The following is a 7,703-nucleotide window of genomic DNA, read 5'->3' on the forward strand; positions in this document are numbered from 1 at the left end:
GGCACCCCGCTACAAACTTCGCCACCTTGTCCCCAGGTACCCAAGCAGCCGACCGCGGATGAACGATTTCATCTGGGTCCAACATACCCGAGCTGTCCTGGGGTAACTCGGTGGTGGAGCCGGACGGGTGCCAAGACCGCACCGAAACCTCATCCTCATCTGAGTCTGCCGGTGATATCCCCCTGGGGATGAAGGAGCCGTTCCCAAAGACACCGACGGAGCCGATGCCGGTGGCGGCGCAGGGGTGGGGTTGGTCGCCTTTGCCAGAAAAGCGTCCGCAGACGCTCAAAGGCGTCCCTATCCACACCCTGCGTTCCCACCGAGCACCCCTCCTTGCAAGGTCTCTTAGGAGCAGGTGGGTCTCCCCCTGAAGATGCCGGGTCATTAGCTGGGGCACCTAAATGCACCTGCGCCAACTTTACGCATTCCTCCACTATACGGGAGGACAGGCGCTCCTCCATGGGGCCTACACTCTCGGTCACGCAGTGGTAAATAGAACTGTCCACTGCGTTATAAAACTCATCGTCATTAAGATAATGATGAGTCTCCTCCTCTTCCTCGTAATATCCCTCCTCCATGCCTACAGACAGTAAAGCCAGCAAACTGGTAAAAAAAAATGATGGAAAGAGGACAGTGCCAAATACATCAGCACACTGGCTAGAGGCGGCAGACCCGAGAGCAGAGGACGGCCCGGGACCAGGGTTCGATTCCCGGCGCGGCAGGTTTCTGGACCAGGGTCAGTGGACTCGATAATTCTCTCGCCTCGGTGCCCACTCTGATCAGCGATCACACTCGGTAACTCTGGGCATTAGCTTGCCTCATCTTCACTAACGGCCCCACCAGACTGCCGGGGATGCCTGGTCTCACCCTGGAGATACCCAATAAGGGACCATCTCTCAGGGAAGCCAGGAAGGGTTTCGCAGCGGTCGAAGCGCCTTGGGACCCTACGGGTAAGTAGTGCGCTATATAAATGCCTATACATTTACATACATTTACACCAAATTTGGGCAGGCCCTAGGCGAGCACACACCAGAAATCGGGTCAGCACCAGACCCAGAGCGCGCAGACCCTCCAAATTGACCGGGTCTTGGCCGCCCCCTTGCGCGCTCCCTTCCCCTGACAGGAAAAAGGCCTTAAAATGCTTCAAAAGGCTGTGGGCCAACGCGCGGTTAAAACCGCATTAAAGTGCAATTTTTCGCCCGTAGGCTGCAACGCGGTAATCACACCGCAATACAGACCCTTTGCGGGTGTGAAATTCGGGACAGTACCGACCCCCACACCGAGGGCGTTCAGGTGAGGCGGCGGGGCGAGGCTCCGGAGCGTCTCTCTCCTCAGCGCGGCTTCCGACACTAAGGACAAGCCGCACTGAGAGCAGAGAGATGCAAGAGCTCCCCCTAGCGGGCCAAGAGCGCACTGCAGAGAAACATGGGGAAATAGATCGCGAAAGGGACGGGTAGCATCCCCACGATCGAAACGGGCTCTGCAAGGAGAAAAAGGCACAACAAGAAATACGCCACAGAGCCCTCCCCAAAATTACAAATCTGGCATAGCAAACACCAATATTACCATAAAGATATAAAGCACATAACGGGAAACTACTTAACTGGCTGCAAAGCAGCGAAGAAAGAGGGAGAAGACACAAAATGGACACCCTATCTAGATGTCATGGGCACTTTGGAAGGACTGATGTTATCCTTGATACTATGGACTGATGGGATTTGTAGTTTTTTGTTGTACTAAAATCACGTTTGTTTTCTTGGATTAATGCTTTTTTCCCTGAGTTTGGGACATATAAGCATTTTGTTTGGAGGGTTTTTTTTGGGCTGCTATGGTTTTTGTATTGTAATAAACAGCGAAGAAGGAAAAGCATAATCTGAAGCCTCCGGTCCTGACATAGAATTCTACTCTGCTTGTTAATCATCACATTTTCAGCCACAATATATAGAATTATAGATGGTAACATAAATGGACGTATGACATTACAACGCATGCTTTTACCATGCATGTCTTTACAATGCGGTTTTTACATCGCAATCCATTACAACGCATAGTGCTTGGGGTGCTGGATAGTGAAAAGTTTAATTTACTATTCCAACACCGGTCTCCGTGGACACTAGGGAAGGTGTTGGATAGTAAATTAAACTTATTCCCTATCCTAGAGCGCCCCCCAGCGCACTGCGTTGTAATGGTTTGCGTTGTAAATACCGCGTTGTAAAGGCACTGCGTGGTAAAAGTTGCGTTGTAAATGTTGTGTACCAACATAAATAACAAGGATGTTTTTCACTTAAGGATTCTTAGTGGCATCAAATAAGAAAAAGCTTGACTTGTCTATGATGTCACTCAGAACACTGAGGTGAAAAACATCCACATTATTCACTGCTACCCATCCATAATTTTATGTTATCTATGGCCTGCCAAATCACCTGCACCTGTTTTCAAGAACTATGCAGGAACAGAGGAGTAATGGAGTAGCCATACACAACATGGCCTCTTCTCTAAGGGGGCATGGGGGTGGCATTACTTATATAATTTCCGGTAGCATAATTATGCGAAATTACAGCAAAATTGCTCAAAATTGTGTGGACTCACGCAAGGAGTGTAACCCAGCATTTAGCAATATTTTCATAGTGCAAAATGCACCCTTGCATCCAATATGGACCTGAGGAGGCAATTTGTGCAAATACAAAAGCGCTGAATGCAACAGAACACAAACAGCAGCAATTAATAGCCGACCATGCTCTGTTCCTGTGCTCTTGGGGTAGACATTTTTGCCCCAAATTACTCAATTATTCAAGAAGGCGTAATTGTCAGTCGTTTCTTGTCACTAGAGTAAGACAAAATTATTCAAATGACTGGCCTTATTACAGTTTTGTCCAGGCCTACCTAATTATGTGATACCCTGGACATTCAGTCGACACTATTTTGCATAAGAGTTTGGATGAAAAGGGTTACCCAATTTGACCCAAAATAATTTGCGACCTGAATATAAGCTGCTATTTGACATCCCATGCCTAACGAAGATTTAGTTAACTTTTTGAGTATATGCCCTTGGTACAGAAAATAATTTTGAAATTAATTCAAATCTGACAAAAGTTGTTATTCAGGGTCTGTAAAGAAAATTGTTTGCTCAAATGGTATATATCTTTTGTGCAAAGCAACATTCTCTAGTAAAACGATTTTAAAACCAAGAGTAAGAAATAATTCTGACCACCTGAAAAAATAATTCTGCAAGGTTAATTGAAATTTAAGTAGGTACATATTTGAGTAAATACATTTTTATTAATAGTGAAACTACAAAAGTAATTGAAGGTAGATAGGTCATGCTGATAGATTTATCTGTACAGCATTCTCATAATTGAAATGTATCTGTAAGGCATTTTCATAATTGAAAATTATATGAACATTGCAACTAACAGTCTTGTAAATCGGTGTGTTTTACTTTGATTCATTGATTTATTTTTTAGTGATTTTATACACTCCATATTATGAACTTTAGATTGTATACCTTGCTTGTTTGAATTGAGTTGTATTGAGAAAGTAATGATGATTGTTATAGTTGGGGTTCTGCTTAACTTAGTAGTGCCATGTAGCGTAATCACGCGGAATTACCTACAAATTCAGCAAGATTTCGGCCAATTATGGAAGAAGAGTCATTCTGCATTTAGCGCTTATTGCATCCAAAATGGACATGCAGATGTCCTTCTTCCCTAGGCAGGGACTGTGATTGGTGATGCCGCCATTGTATTTGCCTGCCTCCTCCTGGTCATGGTGCTCTAAGCACTCTGGAGGCAAACGTACAAGTCATGCCTTATTACTTCTGGATTTATTGGCTGTGTTTGACACTGTCCACTAACATACCCTACTTGAAAGACTTCACAATATCGGAATCCGCGAAGATACTTTAAAATGGTGAGCTTCTTATCTCACAGACAGACAAAGTGTAGCGTGCCTATGTCCTTTCACATTACCTCCTACACACCACACTGTAGCGTTCCTCAGGGGACCATCGTATCCTTTATATTATTTAACATCTACCTAACCCCCTTACCAAACTGAATGACATTTTACAACCTGTTACAACTATGCAGATGACACCCAACTCCTTTTCTAAATGGATTAGGAGCAAAGACCTCTACAATTCAAAACTCCATGTATGCATTTAAGCCATAAACACATAGATAATGAAGAGCCATCTAAAGCTCAATACTGGAAAAACAGAGATTGTGACTTGCGGATAATGGCTAAACTACCAGCCTACCGTCATATGGCCAAAGGAAATTGAAGGCCATCCTACAACATGAAGAAAAGTTAGAAACCTGGGAGTAACCATGGATTTAGAATTATATTTGATAACTCAGGCTAACAACGTCACAAAGAGTGCCTCATACACAATGAAAATACTATGTTCCATCTTCCCATACATTACATATTAACATGAACTGCAAGCCATTCCCACACTCATAAACTCCAAGCTTGACTATGCCAACAGCCTATACCTTGGTGAACTGACATTCATTACATGCAAATACAACTCATCCAAAATGCTGCTGCAAGGCTTCTTCTCCGCCTTCCCCCAATATAACGCATGAACCTAGTTTGGGAATTACTTAACTGGTTATCTATAACTAGATGAGCAATGCCCAAGGCACTCAGCATTGTCCACAGAGCCTCCCAAGGAAAAGGACTTCTATACCTACAAGGTAATTTCAAGCAATACAAACCAAACAGAACACTGTGCTCCAGGCTTGCACCACTTATCATCAAACCATCTTACCATAAGAAAACCATAGGAGGCACTGCTATTTTCAATTCAAGATGTGAAGCTCTGGAACTCCGTACCAGCCGGCATTAGAAGCACCTAGAAGCACATACACTTCCTAAATAAATTCATCACCTGCAGTCGGGCAACAGGACCTAGAAAACAGTCACACCCTCAAGTGAAATTCTCAGCTTACAACCTACAAATTGCATACAACTCAACCAGCAAATTGCTTTCATTATGCAGGTAAGCAAAAACAGGATGACCTACGGGTCACTGTAAAATTATATAGTTATGTACTTCTTTATCTAACTGTTATGGCCCAAAATAATACTATAGCCATAATATGCAGTGGCCAGCAACATATTGTAATGTATACCTAATAAATTCACATAATACATACCTGCTATGAAGGTTGTCCATTACCAGTACTGTTCAACAGGAAGAGGGACTAAGGGCTAGTTTAAAGAGGTCCAGCGTACAAGCCCCAAGAGCCTGTATTGCAAGAGGGGTACGAAGTTCCTCTGTTTCAGTGGGATCAAGAAGTTATGAGCATTAACTGGTAGTTGGGTCACTGAGGGACCACTAATGTGCGCAGGAAGGAGAGGGAATTCTCCTTGTTGGAACTATGGCTCACTTAACTTATAGTGTAGATAGTGTAACGCTGATCCTAAGGAAGTGTCCCGATCATTTTTTACTTTTGAGACACAAAACATATTGATCATTTGGGGGCAGGGCCCTTACCACTAGACACCTTACGACTAGGTTTGGCCCCTCTCCACCTTTTAATTAGGCGGTTTACCTTTATAATAAAGTTTTGATAGGACTAACTGACCTATTTTAACTCACAATTTCCCTACTTCTACACACACTAGGCCCCTCACCCCCACTGCACCCACCGGCAGGAACAAAAGATCCCCGATAAAGAGCCCCGGTTCCGGGTGCCCATCGGGTATTGCAGCGCCATCCTGACGAGGGGCAGGCTCAAATGATGAAGCATGACACCTAGCTTGCTGGGTGTGTGAGAGCCCTAGTTCCAACAAGGAGAATTCCCTCTCCTTCCTGTGCACATTAGTCATCCCTCAGTGACCCAACTACCGGTTCATGCTCATAACTTCTTGATCCCACTGAAACAGAGGAACTTCGTACCCCTCTTGCAACACTTCACCAGCACTGCACATGCAGCAAAAACAGACATCACCAAATGGACAGGCGTGGATTAGCTGAAGAGATCTTTCACACATTACTGGACAGTTTTGGAGTACTTTACTATAGCCAATTCAATGAAAGTCCCATATATCTATACCTTCTGCCAGCTTCTTTACATCTGACATAGACACTCTTATATGGATTGATAATAAAAACGTCAATCTTTACAGTTCTATCCACTTCTCTCTTCATCCAGCTATGCCAGCTCACGACCACAACTATAAACAAAATCTCAGATTGGACAACTCAGTGCAGTAACCAGCCTAGCAGACTATATCATATGAAATACCATAAAGGGACCTGCAGAACTGTTCAAAGCTAACAGCATACTGAAAACCATAAAACTGTGCTTCTGTCTCTTACACTTCATCATCCTACACACTGCATCCCATAACACGATAACTGCACCTCGGTGTTGAGCATACATGACATGAAAACACTTCTTACATAGGAGCAAAAAAAAAAACACCAGCTGTCCAACCACATATCTTACATGGTGTAGCATGCTATTCTTGTAGGCAAGCGCTCCAGCGCACCGCATAGGGTTAGTAAGCACCATATAAATGCGGCAATTCAGTACATTACAATACAATGGCAGACCAGACTAAGGGATGCCCAAGACTGACACCCGAATTCCAAAACGGATTCCATGTTAACTGTTGTTAAATGCTGTTAACTGTTACTACTTGCATCCCCATTTACTCTACTCCCACACCAGCATTGACAGATGTTAGCATCAGCTGTTAGGAGCAGCTCGTGGACTATGCTTGCAGAGGACTGCAGTACTGTGGGTGTGTACATGCCTGTTTGATCCGAGTTACACCGTGATATAGGTAATTATTCAACCCTCCGAGCCAGTGCCTGGAAGTCTTCAACCACTTCTGAGTAGGGGGTTCTTGAATGTAAAAAAGAGACCACCCAGGTGAATGGATGCTTTTATTGTGCACGAGGTGAGACCGACCTGCACTCGATCAATGGCATATAAAATATGTTTTATTTGTAAGTAGCATTTTGCTGAGAGCTAGATGTACTGTGAGCATGGAGTAGAGAAACAGAGAGATGGAAAGAAGCAAGGTGGAAACAGAAATTAGGAGAGGTAAAATGTGGAGGAAGACAGCAGGGAGCGTTAGAATAGACTGAAGAAAAAGAGAGAAAGTGGTCAAATCAATACAAAAGAGTGAAGAAAGACATTACAAGAGAGAAGGAGGATTGCTGCAAAATCAGGGAGGGAGGAAAATGAGAAGGAGAGATGAAAAGGGAGGCAGTGAGCTATACATGAGTGGGATAGAGCGGAGGATTAGCTAGAGGTAGGTAGTAAATGGGAGGAGAACAGATAACTATAACTTCATTTACAGACAGCCCCAAACCCATCTCTTGTCATTTAAGAACTACAGTGGCCAGACACTACCACCCTTAATGGCTCCCACTAAAGTAAGGACTGCAGGATATGATGCAATTATTGTACCTTTTTGTAAAAAATATTCATAAGATAATATACATGCTAATACTTCACATCAAGTGTAAACAATTTGAGCAGTCGTTTTGTGGTAGGCATACCTATATTTGAAGCAAGATTTGCATTTTCCATAAGTTCACAGGAAAATTGCATTTTCATAATGGTGATGCTGGGAAACGCCATACCAAGATTGTGTTTCCATAAGTAAGCATCATAACAGATCCAACAGCAGTTCAAAAGAACGCTTCTTCTAATGATGGTTTATTGGTCATTCAATCT

The sequence above is a fragment of the Lissotriton vulgaris genome, chromosome 7 (assembly GCF_964263255.1).
Source record: "Lissotriton vulgaris chromosome 7, aLisVul1.2, whole genome shotgun sequence".
Taxonomy (NCBI): domain Eukaryota; kingdom Metazoa; phylum Chordata; class Amphibia; order Caudata; family Salamandridae; genus Lissotriton; species Lissotriton vulgaris.